Source organism: Cryptomeria japonica, chromosome 10 (assembly GCF_030272615.1).
Source record: "Cryptomeria japonica chromosome 10, Sugi_1.0, whole genome shotgun sequence".
Taxonomy (NCBI): Eukaryota; Viridiplantae; Streptophyta; class Pinopsida; order Cupressales; family Cupressaceae; genus Cryptomeria; species Cryptomeria japonica.
The window spans coordinates 532,869,634-532,887,898 of NC_081414.1; positions in this window are offsets into that span (position 1 = coordinate 532,869,634).

Consider the following 18,265-nt stretch of genomic DNA (forward strand, 5'->3'; position numbering starts at 1 on the left):
CTCAGTGGAGAGAAAAGAAAAAATATAATGAAAACTCATGGCAAGAAGCACTACGCTAAGCAACAGAAACAACAAGGAAAGAGAAAGAACATCAAGAAAATGAGAAACGACAAGAAGAACTGGTCATTCAAAGGGAGGAAGCTTCTTATAAGAAAGTGCATCATGTTCAAGAACCTTATCAAACTGAGGTAGAACCACCACCTAATGTAATTACTACTCACCGAAGGGAAACAGTCTATGGACAAATACAAAGAGTACAAGCAGGCTCCAATTCAAAATCAGAAAAGGCTACAAAACTAGTATCAATTGTCAAAGATCTATTCTCACCATACAACATACTTGTTAGAAGCAATGAGATAATCTGGGATGGTAATTCTGAAATTGATTCTAATACACATCCCTTTCTCAAGAGGGACAAGGCTCAAAATATCAACCACTTGAATTTAGACCATGACATATCTACGAGGCTAGTGAGTACAAGCAAAGACAATATGAACAAGGCTACATCTAAGATAATACCATTGAAGACCTTAACAGTATCATAGACCTAACCAGTATCCCAAACAACTATAACAATGACTTTATCATGACACTTATCGTGATTGATCTCAACCCACTGAATGACTCCTTATCACTTGTATATCCTGATCTCATAGATTGGGAAGAACCTGAACACTAGGATATACCAATATTCCGAGATGATAAATCCATTGTCCAATATTTGTATTCAGTCAACCTAGAAACTTACTCTTCAAGTGAACAAAATAATGATATCTGCAATCAAGGGAGTTCCACGTCTCTCAATCGCAAAAATGAAATAAACAAATGATCTAATGGTGAAAACCAGTCAATAGCAGTATTAGATCACAAAAAAGTAAAAATAAAGGATGAATCTGCAGGTGACAACCTTTTTGAGGCACCTAAATATGGGAGACTTGACACTCTTCCTAAACATTATCAAGAAAGGTCACCCATATTCATTGTACCAACTCAATCAATAAACATCGGTACTGAAGCAATAGTCAAAACCATACACCTAGCCAAATCACTAACAAAAGAGGAACACCTAGATTTTATCAAATTCTTCAAGGAATAGAAAATCAATTTTGCTTGGTCCTATGCTAATATGCCTAGAATAGATCCAAACATGATCATGCATCATTTATCCATCGCTCGGGAGCTAAGCCAGTCAAGAAGAAATTAAGAAAAATGAATCCGCATGTAGCATTATTGGTCAAAGATGAACTAAAGAAGTTGTTAGATGTCGGATTCATCTGGCCTATAGACTATGCTGAATGGATCTCAAATATTGTACCAGTTTCAAAACCTGACAAAAGTATTAGAATATGCACAGATTTTAGAGATGTCAACAAAGGATGACTTTCCTTTACCAAGCATTGACATAATTATGGATCTAATAGCAGGCCACACAATGTTATCATTAATGGACGGTTTCTCTGGCTATAATTAAATCAAGATAGCTCTAGAGGATCAAGATAAAATTGCATTCACCTATCCATGGGGAATGTATTGTTGGAACGTTGTGCCTTTCAGCTTGAAAAATGTTGGGGCAACTTATCAAAGAGCCATGATGATAATCTTCCACGATATGATGCATACCTCATGGAGGACTATGTGGATGATTTCCTGGCTAAATCATTTACCCGAGCAGAACATCTAGGCATATTAGATAAAATATTTCAAAGATTGGAGCAATTTAAGGTTAGACAAAACCCTAAGAAGTGTGTCTTCGGGGTCACATCAAGCAAATTGTTAGGCTACATTCTGTCAGAAAAGGGAATCGAAGTAGATCCAGCAAAGGTACAGGCTATCATGGAAATGCCACCTCCCAAGAACATTAGCCAACTCAGATCTCTATAGGGATGACTGTAATCCATCGGGCGATTCATAGCTCAACTAGTAGATAAATGTCTACCATTCAATCATCTGCTTCATAAGAATATACCTTTCAGATGGGAAGACAAGTGTGTGGAATCATTTCACCAGCTCAAACAATATCTGATGAATCCGCCAGTTTTGGTACCTTCGATAGCAGGCAAGCCGCTCATTCTCTACATATCAACAACAAAAGTATCATTGGAGGAACTGCTAGCACAAGAGGATCAGGAAGGCAAAGAACGAGCTATTTATTACATCAGCAGAACTTTAAATGGATATGAGCTAAATTATACATTCATTGAGAAGGCTTACTTAGCAGTGGTGTTTTCCTCTCAAAAGTTCCACCACTATATGCTAGCTCATACAATCAAGCTGGTAGAAAAAAATGATCCTCTCAAGTATTTACTCAGCAAAGCTACTCTTATAGTTGAATGGCTAAGTGGATCATGATTCTCATTGAGTTTGATATCCAGTGCACATAACGTCGGGCTATCAAAGGACATGTAATTGCAGATCAATTGGCAGAAGCATCACTTCCAAATCAACATCCACTATAAGTGGAATTTTTTGGACATGGATGTACTCAGTGTAACACCCAAGCAATGGATCTTGTACTTTGATGGATCCTATACACAACATGGATTAGGTGTTGGCATCCTTTTCATCACTCCATAAGGACACACAATTCCAAGATCTTATAGATTGATGTTTCCATGCACCAACAACATCACTAAATATGAAGCCCTGGTAACAAGAATAAAAATGGTAGTGGAATGGAGAATCATAGAATTGAGAGTCTATGGGGATTCTCAATTAGTTATCAATCATATCAATGATGAATATTAGACAAAGGATGATAAGCTAATGCCCTACAAGAGAATGGTGGATGAGTTCAAACAGTACTTTGTACATATCACCTTTGGGCAAATACCAAGATTGGATAACAGAGTTGCCGATGCAATCGCCACTACCACTTCACTACTGCAAATTCTAGATAAATAGAGTCGTTACGAGTTCCTGGTAGAGAAATCATTTTCCCCAACATGTGACAATTTTGCATCCCAAGTCATCTATTCCCTAACCAATTCAGATTCACCTCTATATGGGACAATCTATATTTATTTTAAAAACAATACTCTCCCACTCGACCAATCTCACAACCAAAAAGGTAACTTTATCTAGCAAGCCTCTCGCTATATCTTAACTGCTGACACACTTTACCATCAAGGTCTAGATGGTAGTCTTCTTTGATTCCTCGATCATAATGAATCCGACTCTTCCTTACACGAACTTCATGAAGGTATTTGTGGTACACATTCAAGTTTTCCTACTCTCACCAAGAAACTTCTGAGAATGGGATATTACTGGCCAACAATGGAGAAAGAGTCCTATCAATTTCAAATGAGATGTCCTAAATTCTAAATTCATGGAAATCTTATCCATGCACCAGTACAAGAGTTCCATCTGTTCACCACATCTTGGCTTTTTTGTCAGTGGGGACTTGATTTAGTAGGGAAAATTTATCCTTCTTATTCAAATGGACATAAGTTCATTATCACTACAATAGAGTATTTCACAAAGTGGATTGAAGTAGTCTTGATGACCACTGTAACTAGAAAATAGATCTCCTCATTCATTCTCAATTATCTCATTTTCAGATATGGCATTCCTAGTTCCATCATCACAAACAATGGACGTCCTTTCAAGAATCAAGATGTATGAGAGCTATGTGAAGGAATCAAAATCCAACATCACTTTTCCACACCATACTACTCATAGGGGAATGGCCAAGCAGATGCATCGAATAAAACAATCCTAAAAATCCACAAGAAAACAGTAAATGATGTGGGCAAGGATTGGCATGTGCAACTCGATCTAGCACTTTGGGCATACAGGACTAGTATCCAGACACCTATAGGGGCTACACCATATTCATTGGTGCATGGTTCAAATGCAATTCTACCTCTTGAGGTAGAAATCCCATCTCTCTTAGTATCTTTGTAGGGCCTCATACCAGATGAGGAATATCAAGTAAACAGGTTGCATGAACTAGAGCTTCTTGATGAAAAACAACAATATGTCTATGACCATCCCAAGGCATATCAGCAACGAATGTGCAGAACCTATAATCACAAAGTCATCCCAAGGGCTTTCAATGTCGGTGATCTCGTGCTAAAGGAAAATCCAAAAAATCAACAAGATCGATAAAAGAAGGGGAAGTTTGAACCTAACTGGTTGGGTCCTTTTGTCATCATATCAGCCTATGGATCAGATGCATATTAATTAACAACTTCAGAAGGGAATGTTCTGAATGAACTAACCAACAGTATCATCCAATGCATGGAAAAATAGAAAATACATAAAAATTAAAAAATTAAAAAAATACAAAAAAATCAAAAACAAAAAAGTGTAATAAAACAAGTAGTGAAAGCTTGGCAATAGGCACTATTTGTGAGAAAACAGCTCCTCTATCTATCAGTACTTATATCTTTTGATCCATCTATTCTCAGCTAATGGCCATCGCCCAACACTTATTCACACAACATTATCTTTGACATACTTAGCATAGTCACTGTCCTTGATTATCCAAAAACAGTTCTCCATATCATATCCCACCATGGCTTGGTGGTCAACGTATATATACACATCGATAAATATCTATGACTAGGGGAAGCATTCCTCTCACTTTAAGCATTTCAATAACAAACAAGGATCACATCATGCTAAGGAAACAATGTCAACAATTGCTCATCAGGCTAGAAAACAAGACAATTATCCAACTGCAACTTTAACACACACATGATGGATGATTTTCTGAATTATGATTTGTTTACATATGGAATGATTTTTTGACTATTTTGTATCTTAATTTTGAATCATTAGATCTCCTCAGCTACTCGAGGATGCATTGGGCTAGAGAAGAAACAAAAGAATATAATATTTTGTTGGTTTTCTGTCTGTGAGGCGATCATTCGTACGATGGAAATTTGTCTTGAGACATAATTGGAAACATATCATTGAAGACATTTTCCACTTTGCACATGCAAATGGTTAACTCTTGTTTGTTTTACACAAGCAACACTCAGATCATCTTGGTTCAATTATACCTCGATGCTTGTGTCGCCTTGCAATATCAAAACATCCATGTAAGTCATACTCAAGTCATTATGATTCAATTATACCATGATGCCTGTATTAACTTCCAACATATCAAAGATCAATGATGACAAACAAAATAGAGCACAAACAAGTGACTAAATAGGAATGAAAATGACATAATTAAAGTGATCATTTAGTTGCATATCATTCTTAAAACTTGCATTTAGTTGCATTCATTCTTAAATGTTGCATTGAATTTCATATCATCTTAATCTTTCATTAGTATCACATCATTATCATTATCATACAACTCATTTTCAAGAAACATCTCACATCATTATCATTATTATACATCTCATTTTCAAGATACATATCACATCATTATCATTATCATGCATCTCATTTTCATGATACATCTCACATCATTATCATTATCATGCATCCCATTTTCCTGATACATCTCACATCATTATCATATCATGCGTCTCATTTTTAATATACATCCCATAAATCAAAGTAATCAATGCAATGCATAATCACATTCTCACTCATCTCATCATGAATCATACATTCACATCATCATCAAAATCAAGAGCATTATTATCTAAGTATCAATCTCATATCAAACACATAATGCATATCATCAATCATCATCAATAAAACACCACATGTTGATCAAAGAAATTGGTGCCATATATATATATATATATATCAAAAATGGTTCAAATGTACAAGGGATATCATGTCTATTAGAATACAACAAAGTGATCAAAATACAACAGAGACAGGTCTCTCAGGTATGACTATCTCTTGATGTTGACGGTCTAGCAGTAGATGTCCCGGCTTCTGGATCTCCACTAGGTGAATCACGTCGAGAAGGTCCCATAACACCTCTTCTCTCTATCCTTGTATGACTATAGCTGGATCAACTAGATGCCATTGCAACATAGCTAGGAGCTTTGTGACCTTGAGAGACCACCTCCTCATATAGATGCCTATAGTAGTCAGCCTCCTTGCCTAAGTACTGTATCTCTCTCAGCGTGTCCTAAACTAGGGCACCAATCATCTCTCTCCAACCTATCAACAAGGTCCTTTGCCCGACCCTGACGCTCTCTCTCCGTATCCCACTCTGGAATAACCTGCGTAATTTGGTGCTACTGCGCTAGCACCTGCACTCTAATATCTGGATCCTATCGATGGGTGGGTACCCTAATCTGAATGGGTACCTGTATAGTAGTACCACCCACACCTATCCCTATCTAAGGTGTCGGTGGAGGTAGAACATTAGATCTCCTCCTCTAGGTAGGTCGTCTATCATCCTCTATACCAGCCAACATAGCTAGCACTGTGCCTACCCTACCAACCCCACTAGCACCAAGAAAAATCCCACCTCCTCATCTCTCCATATGACTCCCCCTCGCCTCTATGGCTCCTCATCCTCATCATCATCAAAAGCACGTAGCATCTCTACTAAATTGGATATACATGCCACTACATGTGCCACGAAGTAAGATGAAAACTCCTCTATCATCCCAGCATCCACAACCCCAGCCCCATAATCCCATATCTATCCTGCCAGCGTCATATACTCCTCAACCACAGCTATGCTATCCAAAGTGGGTTCCCACTCAAGCACATCTTGTCACCGACGAGCATATAAACAAGCTCCCTATGGCATCCCCTATTGTCTACCAAACTATCACTGAACACGACTATGCAAGAATCACTCAATAACAAAGGGCGTTTTCCCAATCAGATGCCTTGACATATATACATAGGGCATCTCTAGCCCATCCTCTTCCCACACCTCGCAATCCATATACGGTCTCCAAATGACCGTATCAATATCGTCTAGTACCCTTCGCCAATGCTCTAGTTTTCCTAGCTTATGCTAGATAACTACACTTGTATACCCGTAAACATAAGCCCGCCCAACTGGCCTATCTATCTACAAGCGGTCTCGACACAGGAATATGCTCCCACACCCACACCTATAACAATGTCACTCCAGTTGATAAACTAGTATATCCTAGATATACCACCCGGTGAAGCTTTCTATATAGATAGGCCAACATATAGGACCCCCATGCAAACTTGCATCCCTACATCACCATGTCCTCTAGAACCAATCCCCATCCCATGGCTAGTCCCTTCAACCTATGGTCAGGACATAGAAACCCACTAATGAAGCCTACTAATAATGATGGCAGCGGAGCGTAACCAAAATCCAAAAAATCCTACCATGGAATCTCATACCCACTAATTTGATCATCTTGGAAGATGTGGCAGAGAGCCTCTATCCCACCCTCCTTAGTCTAATCATAATGTAATAGAGCCCCAACTATAGGAATCCCCAGAATCTGATAACCATCCTCTGGTGTAACTGTCATCTCGCCCGTAGCCAAGTGAAAAGTGTTTGTATCACTGTGCCATCTCTTTGCCAATGTTGTCAACAAACCCCAGTTAATGATATACCAAGGCATGTCTAGTAAGGAGGACAACCCACATCTTTCAATCACATCTCTGTCATCCTGTGACAAATGCGGAATCAATGTCCATGGCCTCTGAAATCACTCTTGAGACTAGAGCACACTAAGCTTTGCCTGCAAAATAACAAATATCCATCATCAGTTCCCAAATCCATCCGATATATAAAATCAAAGCAAACTTGAAACAGAGAAGCTTCTCAAGAACACATCATTAAATATTGAGAATCAAGGACCCATATCTAGAAATCAATCAATGACCCATATCAAGAAATCAATCAAGACCCATATCAAGAAATCAATCAGGGACCCATATCGAGAATCAAAGACCCATATCAAGAAATCAATCAAAACCCATACCGAGAAATCAATCAAAGACCCATAATGAGAAATCAATCAAAGACCCATATCAAGAATTAAAGACTCATATCGAGAATCAAAGACCCATATTGAGAAATCAATCAAAGACCCATATTGAGAAATAAATCAAAGACCCATATCAAGAATCAAAGATCCATATCAAAAGAAAAATCAAAGATCCATATCGAAAGCAACAAATCAAGACTCATATCGCAAGCATCACATCAGGACTCATATCAGAAATCACATTAGTACTCATATTGGATATCAAACCAAATATCGAAAAGCAACATCAAGATCCATATCTAACTCAAAATCAAGATCCACATCAAAAATCAATCAGCTTGGCACTCCATATTAAAAGATTCATATCGACAATAGCAGACTCAGATCATCCTACACCAGCATATCAGAATCGGACATCATCACAAAGTAGGACTCACATTGGATCAAAAACCATAATAGAACAATCAGCGCCACATATTGAAATCTATGCCATCGATCTAATCTATGCAATTCATGACGCATTCTTCACAATCACTTTTTCATCAACTTTGGACCCTATGCGCTAAACTAGGGCTCCTAAGCGCTACGCTGCCACCTATGCGCTAGCCTTTTTCATCAATGCACTAACAATCAAACCCTACGTGCTAAACCTATCCCACGCGCTAATTGGAACTTCCATTGTGCTACCTTGTCAACCCTATGCGTTAAACTATCCTATGCGCTACCCGATCTACCCATTGCACTTCTATATAGACCTAATGTGCTAAATCATCATATGCACTAACCTACACCCTAACCACACTACAATGAGGTCCCAAGATGCTAAAAAACCTAGGTTAACCCTATGCCCTAACACTCCTATCATATGGGCTAAGAAAAGTACCTAATGCGCTAACCCGACAAAATCAATTCAAATTTTAAAAACATGATCAAAATGAACAAAATCAATCAAAAATGTAGAGAAATTTAAACAACTTACTGGTGGGCCATAGGTGGTGGGTCTCCGGTGTTACCCGACGTGCTCAAATTGGTGTGAGGAGTATGGAATCGGCATCATCACTAGAGATCCAAATATCACAATCACAAAGAGACAAGTGTGCAAATGATTTCTCAAAATCACTTTTTACCTTTTTATAGGGTAAAATCAAAAGGTTAATAAGTGGGGCATGTATTTTCCTCACTTTTTCATTATTTAACCTTATCAACATCATTTTCAAGAGATGAATAAATAATGTGCATTCAACGTAGTCAATATTCTAAAATTGCAATTAATCCAAAAACACTCATCAACTTGACAATTTTTCACTAAATCCTTGATTCATCTCCCGAGGGGGCATCATCAATATTCTTCATCAAATCTACATCTGGGGCATCATATTGATATTTCAACACACAACATCATATTGACAATTTTGACAACATATTCGACAAATTTTCTTTCAATCAACATGTGCACACACGTCACTTCAAAGAGGGGAAAAATGTAGATGTATAAATCTGACCACTTTCCTAAATAAATATTTAATATTTATTTTAACCCCATTCCCCTTATTAATTAAATTTTATTTAATTAATTTCTTCATATTCATCTATTTGATTAAATAAATTACTCAATTTATTTAATTAAGTTCACCTAAACCTTTTTTAGCCTTTAATTAAATAAATTACTTTATTTAATTAATTCCTCTTTCTCCCTTTTTAATTTAATTTACATTTAATTAAATTGATCCTTGAAAATAAATAAATCTAATTTATTTATTTAAATCCCCCACTTGTATTTATGCAAGTTGCATCTATTTTAGTTGAAATAAAGTAATTTTATTTTAATTAAAGTATTTTTCCCTCCACTTGCATTTTCCTACATCTCCCACTTGCCTCCTAAACCCCTTCTAGATTCTTCTTATCCATTCCAATTTAACCTAATCCATCTCCTAATTATTGTCACAATCCTAAGCAAAGAGAAGTCACTTCTTAAAGCCTCCAAAGTCTTCAATAATCATTAAAGGCTTTATGTCCTCAACAAGTTAACCCTCAAAGTCTTCCAAACCATTTAAGGCTCTTACATAACCATTAGTCATTAACTCAACCTTCTTGCATGATTAGAGACTTTCTCTCTAAATCAACCCTCATCTAACCCAAGGGCCTCATCAAGCATTCATGGCTTTAACCTTGGTTATCCCTTTAACCCTTGCACAAGAGTTTACCCCTTGGATAAAAGCTTTATCTAATGGATGACCCTAACCTAACCTTAACCTTACCTCCTAAGGTAACCTTCATGTCTTCTCAAGATTTTAATGATTGTTTCATCTCCTCTCAAGCAAACTCTTGTTGACAATTGTCACCATTTCATTGGTGAGAATTGTAAACATGGATTGATTAACTTTCAATCCTGGCCCTTGTTAAGATTATCCAATCTTGACTATCCATTTCCCTATTTTCCCTATAAATAGAGCTATCATTCTCTCATTTTCATAGATATCCAATTCTTTGTCCATCAAAATTATAGTCGTTTTACTAAGCATTTTAGCCTCTTTGTTAAATCATCATAATAGCATTTAGAAGCATTTTAATGTCATAGAATATCCATGCTAGACTAGTATATCATATTAGGATAAATTTATTAATCATTTATCATAACATCATCTTCATATTAGCTTAATCATCATAGTTTCAATATCATACATGTCTTAGAATACATTCATGAATATAAATCAAACATCACTCTTTCTTGGAGTTGTCATTCCTATGTCACTTTTGTAATGCCCCGCCAGGAAACCCCGAAGGGATAAAGCTAAAACATTCAAATGGAGTGTAAATATATATATATATATATATAAATAATAAGACACAATATTAAGATACATTAAGTTATCCTAAGCTTAGATAACACAGCGCAAAACTAAGCGAAACCTAAGGAGTTTCCCAATGTGATTACGTAACTTAACACCTAACTCAACTCGCGACATTTGATCCAATTGAGCAAGATATCATAATTACATGTTATTACTTGAAACATGGATATAATTTGTTCAATGAATTGACATTATAGAAATTAGGAAGTGTTCATATATTATGGTTGAAGATGAGGCTAACATGAGGATATCTACCCCTTGAAAGTTAAAGCATAGATAACATATGAATTCATCCATTAAGGTTAAAATATAGCTATCTTGATGAGTTCATCCAATTTAGTTAAAATATAACTAATGAGATGAAGTTCATTTATTAAGGTTAAAATGTAAATAACCAAATGAATTCATCCATTATAGTTAAAATATAGCCAATAAGATGAAGATAATTTATTAAGATTAAAATGTAAATAACATAATGAGGTTCATCCATTAGGGTTAAAATATAGATAGTGTAACGTCATAAATTGTACGCACTTGCTAAAGCAGTACAATTTCACACCTAGTTTAGCACCCACCTTGGCGCATTTTGCATTTTGCATTGCATTTCCCCTTTAGGACTTAATTATTCAAATTAATTGGGTCTAAGGTTCTATTTCATCATCTTCCACATCATAAAGTCGAGCCCTTTTCATTAAAGTGTGCCCCTTTCATTTTATTCCTCCAATACATCATTTAATCAAAAACCCTAATTAGGTCCTATTCGGAGCTCGAGGGCTTGATTTCGGGAGTCAAAACATCTCGAAATCACCTGTAACTTCGGGATTCGCTCTAAAATCATCATATCCGACGGCCCTGAAAATTTGGTGAAAAGTTGTCGGGACCATGGTGCCCAGAGTGCACACGGTCCCGGACATTTTTCCCAAAATTTTGGGAGCGCGATCCAATCATAAAATAAAGCTTAACCCCAAGAAATTGGCGGGAGATTCAATCTCTAGGTCGGCCAAAAGTTGGAATTAAGACCTAGGGTTTCATACATAAGAGCTCTCTTTCTTCACTTGAAAGGATCCGAATTTTGGTTTCAGGAACCTCATATGCAGTAAAAGAGTAGATCTTTAAAGGCTTCAGCAATATTCAACATTCATCCATCAAGCATTCATCAATTTCATTCATCCACTTAGGGCTTGGAAGACGTTGCAGAGCAATAGGGGATCATCGACTAAAGATTGGCTTGTACCCCTCCCTTGGGGTTGGGTATGATTTCATATTGTTTTCATGTCTTTGCATAAGCTTCATTATATCACTTGCGTACATGCTTTATATCACTTTGCATCTTGATTTGGAGCATTTACATTATCATTTACAAGCAATTAGGGTTTACTTTCTAGGTTGCTCTAGTTTGCTTACTTGCATTTTAGGATCTTGCACACACACAAGATCTGCACACACATTACTTTTATAATACAACTTGGCTATTCGTGGAGGTGGAAATCATCAAAGTGGGGGTTTGACTAAGGCAAAACCCTATATAGCCACCCAAAACACCTTTTCAGATATAAGTGCAGATTTCGGGATTCAGACGATGCCGCAAGTTGTAGATCCGAAAGAAGCAGACAGAGACCGAACCATACACCAAGTTTCAGAGCCGAAGACCAGGATAGGGGTGTGGGGTGCCCTGGTCCTACCAGGATAGGGGTGTCAGGTGCCCTAGTCCTTGGGACAGAGGCGTTGGGCGCCCTGGTCCCTCTGTCAAACAACAAGTTTTCGGTAGTTCGGACAGTTTTCCAGGTTCCAAAACAGCAGTTTCAGGAGCAGTTTCAAGGGCAGAATCAGGACAGTGGCACCCGCACCCCCATCCTGAACATTCTCACTCAGATTTTGACTCTGGGTACGCATTTGCATTCTTGTCTTGTCCCTGTGTTTACAGCTTTCCATAGTTTAAGTTCAATTCTGCAATCTTGTTATTAGTTCATACTTGTACTTTGGGGTTAGGGATTGAACTTGCATCATTTTATCTTTTAATTAAAACAAAGGAATAGAAATCCTAATAGGTAGCCCATGGCTCTCTCTTTCACAAAAAGAAGTAGCCAATTGTGTGATACCTCTAGGCTCTTTCGTATTCCACAATGTGTGTCAAAAGGTAGGATTAGGACATGTTAGCCTAGTCTCGCTTTTTCCCCTACACATTTTGGTGAACCCGACGTGAATCTTATTATTGCTTTCTCTTGCATTACATTTGTTAGATCTAGATCTAGATTTAGTTTGTGTCATTTAAGTTTCATTTTCAATAAAAACAAAAAATAAAAAATAAAAATAAACAAAGAGAGTGTGTTTCTTTGTTTCTTTGCATTGTGTGTTTTTATGCAATTTTTATTTCAAAATGCCAGATTTTTATTTGTAAGATGTTCATATTTATGATGATGTATGCAATTATGTTGATTATGAGTATAGCCAAGATGAATTAGATGAAGCCTTAGATGAGTTTTTGAACCCTAAAGATACCAAACCTTCATTTTACCAAAAACTCATAAACATTGTTACTATGCCATTTCGTTGTGATGAGAAAGATAAGTCGAATGATTCCTCTCAAGGGTACATTCCTATCAACTCTTCCACTAAATCTAGTAACATGGTTGTTTTCAATGATCCCCTCTATGAAAAGATGTCTCCTTTTGAATCAAAAGATAAACCTTTTAATAGATATGATCATGCTTTGTTGGATGATGCTCTTGATGACTTTGTGGCTTTATCGAAATCTTTAAACAAGAACAAAACTTCTAAGTTAGTTAACATGATAAACCTGAATGAGCATAATAAGCCTCTCCTTGAAGTCCAAGGTGCTTATCCTTCTCCTAAATCACCTCTCCTTACTGTCCAAGGAGGGTATGGTCATGATTCCTTTCTTACTCCGAATAAACCTATCATCACTGTGCAAGGAAGGAAACCTATAAGTCCTTATAGTTATGTCAAGCAATTAACTAGAGAGAGTTATCATGCGGTTGCCCATACTTATCATACTAGAAATAATAGGCAGCCTAATCCTCCTCCTGTAACTCCGGTTTCTCTTCCTAATCCTCAACCAACCCTTCCGCAAGCTCCACGTATTTCACAAGTCCTTGGCAAGGAATATGATCTCATAGAACAACTTAAAGCTACCCCTGCTAAGATTTCCCTTTGGGATTTGATCCAAACTTCCTCTGCTTATCATGGAATGTTACAAGATGGCTTCAAAGATTTGAATGTTCCTCCACCTAATGCATCTAGTAATGTAGTATATTTAGTTAACTTTGTGATGAATCCTAAAGCTCAAATTGTGTTTACTCAAGACGAGTTGCCTACTAGTGAAATTCAACATCAATATGATCCCTTGATGATTGTGGTTATCATAAAAGACACTGCTATAAGACGAGCATTGGTAGATAATGGCTCTGGCCTTAATGTGTGTAGCATTAATCTATTGCATAAGATGAATGTGGATACATCCCTTATTGAGCCTGACTCTCATCCCATTCGAGGCTTTGATAATGTGGCTAAGTCTTCATTAGGTATTATCACCTTACCCATCACGGTGGGACCTATTACTTTGCCTACTCCTATCCATGTTATGTCGGGAAATCTAACATACAACTTGTTATTAGGGAGACCTTGGATTCACAGTGTAGTCACACAAATCTGTCCACTTTAATTAAATGAATATTTTGTATTTATTTGATTAAAAATCCACTAGCCATCAGTTAATTAAATTAATATTTAATTAATTCATCCCCAAACATTCTTCTATTAATTAAATAAATTATTCAATTTATTTTAATTAACTCATTAAATCAAATTCCATTCAAATTAAATAAATAAAATCTATTTATTTAATTAAAATTCCCTTTTCCTCTTTTAAATAAATTAAATAAAATATTTATTTAAATCATTATCCCCACCCCACTTGCATTTTCCTACAAATGCAACTTGCACACATTTTGAAATAAATGAATTTTTATTTTAAATAAAATCCTATTTTCCCTCACCCACCAAATCCACTTGCAAAATCTAATCCCCTTCTAGATTCTTCTAACCCCTTCCTAATTAATCTAATCCATCCCCTAATTATTGTCACATTCCTAAACAAAATGGAGTCACTTCTCAAAGCCTAAAAGTCTTTGATAACCATTAAAGGCTTTCAACCTTCAACCACTAAATGTCTCAAAGTCTTGGATAACCTTTGAAAGCTTCCAACCTTCAACCACTTAATCCACAAAGTCTTCAAAACCCATTAATGGTTAACCCAAACCCTCCCACATGGTTAAAACATTTGTTTTGACTCAACCTCTACCCAACCCAAGGGTCTCATCAGGCCTTTAATGCTTTGACCATGATTATCTCTTAATCATTTGCACAAAGGTTTATCCTTGCATTAACTCCTAATCCAATGGGTAATCCTAATTTAGACTTGACCCTTAGCCTTTAGATAACCATGAGGTCTTCTCAGGCCTTTAATGCCTCCAACCTCTTCTCTCAACCCAATCCTGTGTTGACACTTGTCACTATTTTATTGGTGCCAATTGTGCACATGGATCCCCAACTTTCAAGCTTGACCCTTGATTAAACCCTTCAATCTTGGCCATCCATTGCTCCATTTTTCCTATAAATAGAGCCCATTCCTTCATAATCCAGATCCTGAAAACTTGTATGCATTTAGGCTATAGACATTTTAGAGAGCATTTAGCATAAGCAATCTAGCATCTTGTCTTTTTGGTAAAATCAATCATTTTAGCATCAATAGCATAGTATTTAGCTTTTCATTTCATATTTGAAGCTTAATATTAAATCTCAATCCTCCATAAGCATCCATAGTGCAAAAAGCTGCTGAGAGCTACACTATTTTGGAACTTGGAGAGGAGAGGAACAAGGGAGAAGGAGCTAAGGCCATGCTAAGAGGCAGTTGGAGATGCCTCATAATCTTTGTTTCGTTTATTAGATACATTAGCATGCTTTTAGTGTCTCTCTTGGTATGCCTTCATAGATTAGTTTTTGATTGACTGACAATCTAACGTTTTTGTGTCTTTTTGTATTGTTGATCATTCACTAACCTTGTGCCATTTTCCAGGGCATCATTTGGTGAACCCGACATGAATCGAACACGCAAAAACATACTATTTTTTTTGTAACTAACATATTTGCTTGTTGAAAGTGCCACACAGGTCGCGCTTCGGCGCTATTGAACATGATCTAGCGCTACTGACAATTTTTATTTTAGCACTATTGTTTTTACAATAGCGCTATTGTAAAAGTTTCGGCGCTTTGGGAATTGTTTTAGCGCTTCTGTGATTATTTTGGCGCTATTGGAACACTTCTAGCGCTTTTGCCTTTCTGTCTCTTCTGTTGTTTCAATGCTACTGTCTAAATTAGCGCTCCTGTTTAAACACAGACTAGCGCTACTGTGTAAAATAGCACTTCTGTCAAAACACAGACTAGCGCTATTGCGACAGAGTGTTGTCCAAGTCGCCTTGTAACCGAAAAATTGAATATCTTAGGCTTGTAGAAGCCCCCCCTTGGACATAAATTTTACTAACAAATTGTGGTTTTTGCAGGTTAAAACTAACCCCTAAAAATCATAAAATTTTCATTTTGGTGCTTTTAAAAACTTGAAAAACACAAAAAAAAAATAAAAAATAAAAATAAAAATAAAAAATAAAAAATTTCCATTGTTTTCTAGTTAGGATTCATCTTTTTTGGTGCTTAAAATCAACAACACAAATTTGATTTCCTTGCATCAATTCGGACCTAAAATTTACAATCCACACTTCAATTTTGGGCAAGTAAAAAGAACAATCCACTTGTTTTGATTTTTGCAAGCGATTTTTACTTCATGCAAACGTGTTTTCCATTAAGTTGACCAGGATTTCAAATTCTAGAATACAAAACACATTGCTTTTTGAAGTTAAAAAGAACACCATGACTGTTGGAGCAACATCTCCAAATAGTTAGATCACATTTGCAAATGCTGGATTAAAAAGAACAAGTGTTTTACGTGTTTGGCACGCTTGTGCACAAAAGTCAGTCGAGTGGTCCTACCTCTAACACACACTATCCTCTCCCTTGGCTTTCGTGGTCCTAGGTGCAAGAGAAAAGTGTTAGTAACACTCACATTTTATCTTTTTAAGAGAGGCCTACCAAGGGATTGATACTCTTGGGAATGACCTCGAGTGGTAAATCCTTTGAGCTGCTATAGAAATCAGGTGAGAGCGAAAGATATAGCCTTAGGTATAGCTGTTCCTACAGTGTAACTGGCCGAAAGGACAAATGGGCCCCACCACCAGTTACAAGGCTCTTAAGTGAGTCACTGCAGAATGAACTTATGTCCAAAAACATCGAACATGACTAAACACCTTTAAGTAGTAGCCCACCTGTTCTATTGATTGAGGATATTTGAGATATAATTTAGTGCAAGAGCATAGATGGTTTTGCTCCCAAGATACTCACCATACATATTTCCTTGAGTAGAAACATAGCTTTTTGAAAAGTCACTTGTGGCTTGATAAAAGTGGTGACTCCCCCATCATAGGGATCATCTATTTGTTATGCTTGTGCAAGACTTAGTGTATCACATCCTTACCTGCCACGGCGGGATTCATAAGGTATGTAGTACCAAAGTCGAAGAAATATCAAGATGTGGGCTAAATTTATCACAACTGGCCATTTGACCTTAGGGATAAAGAGTGTTTGAAGTGTGTTCATTTTACAGACCTAGTGCAAATTGAGCCGACTTCAGGCTTTGGAAATACACCTTAAAATACATCTAAAGGAAGGGTCAAAAACAAGTCCAAGGATTGGGTTAATCTAGACCCATAGTCATTTGTGCCTTTTTGGGCAACATTCTTGTGTTTGTGTGCTTGCTTTGTTTTCTTGTCAAAGAAAAATCAAAAAAATCAATCCCAAAAACAAAGTATTCATCCAACATCTGTCAACACAACCAAAAATACCAAAAACAAAGTGCAAACAACACAGAGTCACAACTTTTATGACCATTCTTCACATCTTGCGAAAGAAGAAGTGTCATCAGAATATCAACTTGAAAAGAAGACCATTGAGCTCAAAGGCTTTAATCAAAAGGAGGAAATTCTTCTATATCAATCGACAAATCTTTGTCTCCCATAGAGTCTTTCTACATCGCATGTGTCTATACCTTCAAGGTAAAACAAACGAGTTTGATTCAGAATCATTGAACCACAGAGCTTTTATGCAATATAGAGCTCTGAGTTATCACAAAAATCGAGGAAAGATTAATCCCAACTTTTTCCCCAACATCTGCATCACCTACAACATAGCTCGAGAAATACCTACAACACCTGAAAGGGAAGAGGTAGAGTTTGTCCCATTTATAACACAAAGTTTTTATTGAAGTTGAAAACATTTTCATCCATCATCTCACTCATACATCATCACTTCATCATCAATCCGTCCCAACTCTCAAAACATTAAGAGGTTCTTGTCCCAAGTTCTCTTTTAGATATTGCTTGAAATCAAACACATCACATCACTTTTTAGGTTGTTTCTACATCTAGGATAAGCTCA